This window comes from Suricata suricatta, chromosome 9, assembly GCF_006229205.1.
Source record: "Suricata suricatta isolate VVHF042 chromosome 9, meerkat_22Aug2017_6uvM2_HiC, whole genome shotgun sequence".
Taxonomy (NCBI): Eukaryota; Metazoa; Chordata; class Mammalia; order Carnivora; family Herpestidae; genus Suricata; species Suricata suricatta.
The window spans coordinates 84,757,234-84,767,138 of NC_043708.1; the positions used below are offsets into that span (position 1 = coordinate 84,757,234).

General features: G+C 39.1%; 1 long non-coding RNA gene and 1 other non-coding gene across 2 annotated transcripts in view; both read left to right on the forward strand.

The window, feature by feature from the left end:
- Window positions 1-9,447, forward strand: part of LOC115301273 — an 18,997-nt gene extending 9,550 nt beyond the window's left edge. The window contains exons 3-4 of the long non-coding RNA XR_003913049.1: window positions 8,657-8,738; window positions 9,286-9,447. This is a non-coding gene — a long non-coding RNA (uncharacterized LOC115301273). The remainder of the gene's footprint in view (window positions 1-8,656; window positions 8,739-9,285) is intronic.
- LOC115303111 lies at window positions 3,302-3,406 on the forward strand. Its single transcript, XR_003913825.1, has one exon. It is a non-coding gene; the product is annotated as a U6 spliceosomal RNA (small nuclear RNA).
- Window positions 9,448-9,905: the final 458 nt, after the last annotated feature.

Sequence of the window (9,905 nt, forward strand, 5' to 3'; positions counted from 1 at the left end):
TTTTTTTTTTTTAATGTTTTTATTTATTTTTGAGAGAGAGAGACAGCATAAGCAGGGGAGGGTCAGAGAGAGAAGGAGTCACAGGATCTGAAGATAGGCTCCAGGCTCTGAGCTAGCTGTCAGCACAGAGCCTGACACAGGGCCCAAACCCACGAACCATGAGATCATGACCTGAGCCGAAGTCAGATGCTTAACCGACTGAGCCATCCAGGCGCCCCAATTGGCTTGTTTTCCAAATGATGTACTTATGACAAAAATGTCAGTAATACACTGATTTCCTGAAGGCCATTATAGACTTTGTTATAGGAATTGGGTTACCAATTATGTCTCCATTTTAAATCAGAAGAGGAACACAATCACATCTGTATTTTAGAGAGATGAGGGGTAAATGGGTAATTGTTTACAAAGTCATAATTCAAAGGAGAGACAGAGAATTTCAGCTTCCTGGTCTGGTTGTTGAGGTTGGGGCTTGGAGACTAATCTAGGGGTGAAGGAGGGACTCTTCCCTCATACTCTTCCTTCTCATAGATGTGTGACCAGAGGACAGTGGGCTCAAAGGCTCTTTAGGCCAGAGGTAGAAGGGATGCACATGTTGGATGAAGGAAATGGATTTTAGGTTTGAGAGGAACCTCTGATATCAAGCGTGGAATACTTTTTGGAGTCATGGTAGTCAAAATAGTATGAAAATAGATGTATCTCTATTACCCTAATATCATTGTTAGTATTGAGAATTTGACATGACAGAATATACAATGTAATTTTAAGTTAAAAGGGAGAGACACACATAAAAATTGCAAAAAACTGACTTGACTCTTTTCCCAATTTCTCCTTGATTTCAGAGTCAAATACTTATGCATCATGACTACTCTTTGGTTCACTCACCTCATCCTGAGTCTGGATGACTTTTTTACCATATCATCAAAACTTCTAAGAATTCCTTTCCTCAAATCTCTTTAGATCAAATGCTCTCAGAGAGATTGAGGTTTTAAAATATGTTCATACATTTTTTGATATTTCTCCCTTCCAGAAGTAGGGCTTCATTTCTCTCCCTGCAGTGAGTGAGACCTAGACTTAGCAAAATCTTGCAATGAATAAAGTAGAGGTGATAGTGTGTCATTTCTAAGATGAGGTCATAAAGTGCACTGTGGCTTCCTCTTTGCTCTCTCTCTTGGAGAGGAATAATTACAAGGTCCTTCTAGCTAGACTAAGAATCAAATTGACATGAGACAGATTAACAGTAGAAAATCACATTTCACAGTGTATGCACAGGGTATCCACACAGACCTGGAAATTCCAAAGACAGTGAGGCAACATGATGCTTATATGAGCTAAGGGGAGGGATAGGAATCTGAGGATACAAGGGGGGGAAAGATCATTAGCAGGAAGGTGAAAGGAGATGGTTGTAAAATAAAGGTTGCCCTGTGATGTAGATAAGGTCCTTAGGTAAAGAGGAATCTGTTAATAGCTCTCTTCCTAAAACAAACAGGCAGTTGAGGGGGACATAAAGAGCTTTTCCTGAATCTGTAGGATTTCGGTTGCTTTTAACTCAAAATATGTTCATGTCAAAGTGGCCTGCCCTTGGCACCTGTAGATCACTACCTTCAGAGGAAGCCAGCTGCTGTGTCGTGAGGACACTCAAGTAATCCCAGGGAGAAACCCATGAGTTGAGGAACTAAGGACTAATAATCAACAAAATGAGATCTTTAACCAATAGCTCTGTGGGCGAGCCATCTTGGAAGCAGTTCCTCAAGCCTCAGTATCAAACCTCCAGATGACTACACCCTGGCTGACATCTTACTTGACATTTTATAAGAAACTGAACCCAAACCACTCAGCTAAGTCACTTCCAAATTCCTGAGTTAAGAAACTAAGGTAACCAATGTTCATCATCTTAAGCTGCTAAAATTTCAGGCAATTAGTTATACTGTGATAGGTAATTAATATGGATTCTATTACCTAGAAATAAGGCATTGCCATAATATAAAAACCCAAATATGAAAGTGGCTTTGGCACTGGGCAGACATTAGAATAGCTTTGAGGAGAGTGTAAGGGAAAGTCTGAGTAGTTTTTTTCCTTCATCATGATAAATATGCTCTTTAATCCCCGTCACTTATTTCGCCCATCCCTCCCACCTAGCTCCTCTCTGGGGACCATCAGTTTGTTCTTTATAGTGATCTACATCTTGGTCTTGGTTTCTCTCTCTCTCTCTCTCTCTCTCTCTCTTTCCTTTGCCTGTTTATTTTGTTTTTTAAATTCCACATATGAGGAAATCATATTCTATTTATCTTTCTCTGACTGACTTTTTTCACTTAGCATTCACTATACTCTCTAGCTGCATCCATGTTGTTGCAAGTGGCAAAATTTTATTCTGGTTTTATGGCTGAATAATACTCCATTACACACACACATACACACACCCTGCATCTTCTTTATCCATTTAACTGTTGATGGACTCGGGTGTTTTTATAGTTTGGCTATTATAAATAATGCTCCAATAAGCAGGAGTGCATGTATCACTTTGAATTCGTGTTTTTTAAATTTTGGATAAATACCGAGTAGTGTGATTACTAGAGTGTAGAGTAGTTCTATTTTTGATATTTTAAAGAACCTCCATAATGTCTTCCACAGTGATAGTACCAGTTTGCATTCCCACCAACTGCGCACAGGGATCCTTTTTCTCCACATCCTCACCAACCCTTGTTGTTTTGTGTGTGTGTGTGTGTGTGTGTGTGTGTGTGTGTGTGTAGTTATTCTGACAGGTGTGAGGTGATATCTCATTCTAGTTTTGATTTGCATTTCTCTGTTGATGAACGATGTTGAGCACTGTATCATGTGTCTGTTGGCCATATGTATGTCTTCTTTGGAGAAATATCTGTTCATACCTTCTGCCCATTTAATCAGATTATTGGATGTTGAGTTGTATCAGTTCTTTATATATTTTAGATACTACTCCTTTATTGCATATGTCATTTGCAAATGTCTTCTCCCACTCATTAGGGTGCTTTTTAGTTCTGTTGTTTCCTTCACTCTTCAGAAACTTTATTTTAAAAAATTTTTTTATGTTTATTTTTGAGAGAGACAGAAACAGAGCAGGAGCAGGAGAGGGGCAGAGAGAGAGAGGGAGAATTCTGTTTCACAAAATGTGAAACAGGCTCCAGGTTCTGAACTGTCAGCACAGAGTCTGACATGGGGCTCGAACTCACGGACTGTGATATCATGACCGGAGGCAAAGTCGGATGCCCAACTGACTGAACCACACAGGCACCCCCCAGAAACTTTATTTGGATGTAGTCCCAATAGCGTGCTCATTTCAGCAGCACATATACTAAAATTGGAACAATACAGAGATTAGCATGGCCTCTGTGCAAGGATGAGAAACAAATTGATATAGTCCCAATAGTTTATTTTTGTTTTTATTTCCCTTGCCTCAGGAGACTTACCTAGAAAAATGTTGCTGCACCCAGAAATTACTGCCTGTGCTCTTTTCAGGGGTTTTTAGGTCCTTAATCCATTTGGAGTTTATTTTTGTGGATGGTGTAAGAAAGTGTTCTAGTTTCATTTTTTTTCATGTAGCTGCCCAGCTTCCCCTAGCACCATTTGTTGAAGAGAGTCTTTTTTTCCCCATTGTATGTTCATTTCTCATTTGTTGAAGATTAACTAACCATGTAATTGTGGTTTATTTCTGGTTTTCTATTCTATTCTATTGATCTATGTTTCTGTTTTTATGCTAGTACCATGCTGTTTTAATTACTACCATTTTGTAATATAATTTGAAATCTGGAATTGTGCTACCTCCAAGTTTTCTTTTTCTTTTTCAAGATTTCTATGGGTATTTGAAGTCTTTTGTGGCTCCATACAAATTTTAGGATTGTTTGTTATAGTTCTGTGAAGAATGCTATTGGTATTTTGATAGGGATTGCATTAAATTTTAGATTGCTTTGGGTAGTATTGACATTTTAATAATATTTGTTCTTACATCCCACAAGAATGGAATGCCTTTCCATCTTCTTGAGTTTCTTTTATCAGTGTTTTATAGTTTTTAGAATATGGGTCTTTCAACTCTGGTTAACTTTATTCCTAGATATTTTATTGTTTTACCCACAATTATACATGGGATTATTTTCTGAGTTTTACTTTCGGTTGCTTCATTATTAGTGTATGGGAATGCAACAGATTTCTGTACATTGGTTTTATATCCTACAATGTTACTGAAATCATTTATCACTTCTAGTAGTTTTTTGGTGGAGTCTTTAGGGTTTTCCATATATAGTATCATTTCATCTGCAAATAGGGAGTGTTTTACTTCTTCCTTACCAATTTGGATGCCTTCTATTTCTTTATATTTGATTGCTATGGCTAGGCCTTCCAATACTATGTTGAATAAAGTGAGAGTGGACATCCTTGTGTTTTTCCTGGATTTAGGGGAAAAGCTCTCTGTTAAAATGTTAGCTGTGGGTTTTTCATAGAAGGCCTTTATTATGTTGAGTTATGTTTGCTCTAGACCTAACTTGCAGAGGGTTTTTATCATGAGTAGATATGGTACTAAAGTCTGAATAGTCTTGAAGAAGCTGTCTCTTTTCTCTTCTTCAAATTTCATACAAGTGCCTCTCATTTGTGAAATCTGACATGGAAAATGGCTGTTAAGGGATTCTAAGAAATAGTTCCTAGTCTTCCTAACTTTTGGGGGAGCACAGAAGTAGAGAATTACAGAAACACAGCTGAGTTGCCAGTAGACAGTCTGGTGCAGTTCATTATTTCAGGTGCTCAGTATCCATACATACCATTTTTCTCAAATTTAGTTTCCATCCTATATGGAAGAGTACAGGAAGGGAAAAGAGGAAGAGAAGAAAGAAACTAACAAATGTAAATATATACAGAATAAAACAAGGAAAAAATATGCCTAGCTACTAAGACCTTTTTTCTTAATTGGTAATCAAGACAGTAGTTTATGTTTATTTAATTTTTTTAGTAATTGGTATTTATAATCTCCTTCCTCTGCCCAAATCATATCCCCTATGCCCTCATCCAGCACTTCAACTACTGCTTCTTTATCTGATAACTCAAACCTTCACTCTTTAGGTGTGTGAACTATTTGTGGTCCTGACTGAACTCTATTGCTCAGGTCTTCCCTTAACTTTTACTGTGGGACACCACAATATTAAGGGACACCATATTCAGAATAAATGTTAAATTCACTGAGGAATTGCTGCCCCCTCAATGATGGGACAACATAATCAACCTGTCCCAGTGACTGGCTAGTGCCCCTGAAGAACGGTGCACTATACTATAGACCTAGCATTGGTCTTTGATCTTGGTAGATTCAGCAGTCACCATCAGCAGAGGCCAGATTAGCCTTGGTGAGAAGTCCCTGTTGTAGATCCTATGCATAAATTCCATCCCTGTTATCATGGCCACTTTGTTTATGAGTCCATTGAACAAGCACTGGGGTAGTTGATGTAGACTAAAAGATGTCCAATTTCCTGCCATTGGTTCCTATTGGCTAAACTCAGCTCAGTTCCAAATACTATCATATTGGGGGTTAGGGCTTCAACTCTAAATACCAACAGTTCCCTCAAGGAACTTCCCTTCTGGAGAAAGGGAACAAAGGCCCTAGCTCTACCATAAACTGTGTTCCTAGCTCTAATATATAATTGTTCCAAATCCCATCATAAGGGGCCCACTCTCAGATTTCATCTAACCTAACAGATGTTTAGCTCAAGGCCAAGTGAGGGCGAGTGCCAGTGGGAGATGAGGGTAGTGGGCACAGGAAGAGAAAAGCAAGTATAAGGAATGCTTTACCCATGGGGTAACAGAGAGGAACTGGGAGTAGATGGCGTCTGAGAAGATACAGAAAGTTCTTGTGCAGAACACATTGGTGCTGAGACATCAGTGGGTCACCTAAGTGGAAATAACCTTCAGGTTTGGGGAATACAGAGTGTGGAAGGAAACTTCTTATGGTCAGGGTTAGAGAGAGGAACTGTGTGTCCTCTCCATGAAGTGGGAGGTGTAATAGGCTGTTGAGTTCACTGAGGGTTTGAGTGCACAGCCAGCAGAACACAGAGTCCGGATGCCATGGCTAGCAGGCAGCTGAATGTGACTTGATGATTTGGATTATCTACAATCAATGTAGTTGTGGTTAGCAGGAAGTTCTTTAAGGTCCATTTTGCTCTAAAAATCTATATGACTCTACAAGGTAATCTGTTCCACACTCCCAGATAACAGCTATTTTATTACTTTTACTGGTGCCAAGGAATTGAAATGGAATTAAGAGAGGAACAGGAGGGCCTCCAAGTACTCCTCCTTGGTACTTTGATTTCTTCAATCATTCTCTTGAAGGCAGGATAATTTCTAGGTCTGTTCTCTTAGCTGATAACAAGATAATATAACCTCTCAACATTAGCTCAGCCAATGATTAAAAAGTTGGAATTTTCAGTCTCTTGACTCTCTGCCTTTCCTCTTAATGTAACTCCTTCATTTAAACAAATTTTCAGCATTTCCTCCAGAGGTGGCTAAATGGCTTTATCCTTGCATTAACACTGGCAGACCCAACATTAGAGCTCAAGAAGGGGTCAGCCACATGGGAAGATTTCAGGAGTGCCGGAATGATACTGGTGTTCAAAGCTATCTAGCTTCTTTCCTTACAACATGATTTCTTCTGTCTTCATTATTTTTAATTGTTTCCCTTTATTTAAATTGAAGCTTAGTTGACACACAGTGCTAGTTTCAGGTGTACTACATAGTGATTTGACAACTGTAGGTGTCATGCTATGTTCACCCCAAGTGTAGCTCCCACCTGTTACCATACAACACTGTTACAATATCATTGACTATATTCCTTAATCTGTACCCTGTGACTTATTCATTCCACCACTGGAAGCCTGTACCTCCCACTCCCCTTCACCCATTTTTCCCATCCCTCCCATCCCCTCCCCTCTGGCAACCGTCAGAGGGTTTGTATTCTATATTTATAGGTTTGTTATGCTTTGTTTGTTCATTTGTTTTGTTTGTTTTGTTTAACATTCCACATGTAAGTGAAATCATATCTGCCTTTCTCTGACTTATTTCCCTTCACATAATACCCTCTAGGTCCATCCATATTGTTGAAATGGCAAGATTCATTCTTTTTTATGGTTAATAATCCAGTGTGTGTGTGTGTGTGTGTGTGTGTGTGTGTGTGTGTGTGTGTGTTTACATAACACATCTTCTTTACCCATTCATCTATTGATGGACACTTGGGCTACTTCCATTTTGTGGCTATTGCAAACAATATTGCAGTAAACATAGGGGTGCATGTATCCCTTTGATTTAGTGTTTTTGTATTCTTTGGGTAAATACATCATAGTGGAATTACTGGATCATATGGTATTTCCCTTTATAATTTTTTTGAGAAAGCATCATAATAGTTTTCATAGTGTATGCATAGTGAATTACTGGATCATATGGTATTTCCCTTTATAATTTTTTGAGAAAGCATCATAATAGTTTTCATAGTTTTCCCACCAACAATGCATGAGCATTCCTTTTTCTCCATGTCCTCATCAACACTTGTTCTCTCTTGTCCTTTTGATGTTAGCCATTCTGACAGGTGTGAGGTGATATCTCATTGTGGCCTTAATTGCATTTACCTGATGATTAGTCATGTTAAGCTTCTTTTCATGTCTTTGTTGGCCATCTATATATCTTCTTTGGGAAAGTATCTATTCAGGTCCTCTCCCCATTTTTCATTGGGACTTTTTTGGGGGGGGGTTGAATTGTTCTTCATTATAACTATCCAACAAGTATCTATCAAGTGCCTTCTGTGTAACAGCCCTATGAAGCACTATGCATTTGAGTTATGAGCATTGAGTGTTTGGTTGGTTTGTGTGTTTCACCTAAATTACTGGGCTGCCAGAGAGGCTTTCGACAGATGGCTGAGGACAGAACAAAAGAGAATGGAATCTTTCTGAGGGTGAGACAGGAGCGGAAGGCTTTCTGTGTGTTACCTACTCTGTAGACAGTTTAAACATCTACTATAAAAAGTTTGAAATTGAACTTCTAGAAATAAAAATACATCTGAAATGGAGAGTACCTGAATGGGATTAATAGAAGCTTAGACATTGCAGAATAAAAGATTAGTCAATTTTAAGACATAGCAATAGAAACTACCCAATATAAAACACAGAAAGGAGAAAAAAACTGAGAGAGAGAGAGAGAGAGAGAGAGAGAGAGAGAGAGAACACTATTAGTGATCTGTGGGATATCATCAAATGGCCTAATATATGTGTAATAGGATTCCTAGATGAGAGGATAGATGGCAAACAAAAAATATTTGAAAATACACTATTTTTAAAATTATATTTTAAAGTATCTTTCATTAAACATCTTTTTTTGGTTCACAGAAACACTGCTGACTTTTGTATTTTGTTTTTGCCTGCTCTCGCAGAAATCATTCCCACCGTCAATGTATGAGAATCCCAGTTGCTCTGAAAACTGATTAGTGCTTGGCTCTCCTGTGAACAGCTCTCTCAAACAGAGAGAGAAGAACCAGTCACTTCTTCACTACCAAATATAGCACCTTCTTTCTCATTTGTCATGCTACCCGATTGTATACATCATTGAATATCGTTGACCCTCCTCCTCCTTACAGATTATCTCTCTTTTTCACTTTTCCTCCTAGCTCTCCAACTGCTTCTACTGTCTGCTTGTCTCTTCTGACCGTCCTATCAGGGCAACTGTTCTGAATTCCTGGGAGAATGGTGGTAAGCCTGGCAGGGTTGGGTGGGGATAGCAAGATAGGTGTGAGTTTGACAAGTTACCAGAGAGGAGGTCTGGAAGAATGGCTTGGGCTTGACTATGTTACACGTCAATGAAAATCCTAAGTGAAGAATTTTAGGCAGCGCATCTTTGGTAGGAGCTCCTTCCTCTCCTCCATTTTTTTTTCTTGTTAGGGCCTGAGTTTGCTATCTGCAGCTGAAGGAGCTAGAGCTTTTATGTCCTCAAATTCCTACTAAAATCATTAAAAGAATGTATAAGGACAAATTGCATCCACACAGGAAGTCAATGATCAGCATTAACTTTATGCTAGAAACCAGGAGAAACTTTTGCTAACAATAGAACTTAGGGCTTAGCTTGAAAAGACCACTGGAGATAGAGTCATGGTTCTCCCCAGTGAGAGAGAGCACCTTATCTGGGAAAGATTTTACTGCCTTTCAGAACTATTGCTACCTCTAACTCGGAAAGGTAAGAGTTCTAGAAGGAAGAAGTTGAGGGTGGGCTGAAGGGCCATTTGGATATTTCACCTCATAGGTCCTGACTGTCTTCGTGGACCTTTGGCATTAGATCCTTCATGGCTAATGTGAAGAAGATCTGATGTTTTCTGTTGTCTGAAATGGGCATATGGAACAGATTTGGGTACTCTGTGGAGAAAGAGTTCTTTTCTAAGGTAATACATCCATTACAACTCAGCAATTAAGCATCTGGCCATGTTTTAATTTAGGTTCCTTTCTCATTCTACCTGGGCTAATAGCTCTCAGAACTGGTCATCCCCAGGTCATGGAGTCTCTGCCTCCGGTGTAAGTTTGCTGGCCTACATCTGATAGACCTTTCTTTTGTCTTCTGTGGTTTTCCAGCTCCTATTTGGCTTTCTACTGTTTTTTGCTTTTCAGACTCAGTCATTCTTACTTTAAGCTAAAGTAGGAAAGAGTCAGCTCAGGCCACAATGCCAATAGTCACTAGAGATGGATTTTCTGAAAGTTGTCCTAAGCTTTCCACCCTAACTGCTAAATGCTAATACCTCAGACCCTGGGAGTTTCCATAGTTTGTCTGTCTTAGTTGGGAGTTTCCATATCCTATAGATAAGGCCATTGAAAACATGCACAAACAGCTTTCCTGCTAAGCCTGACCTGTAGTGCCCACTAATATTCTGT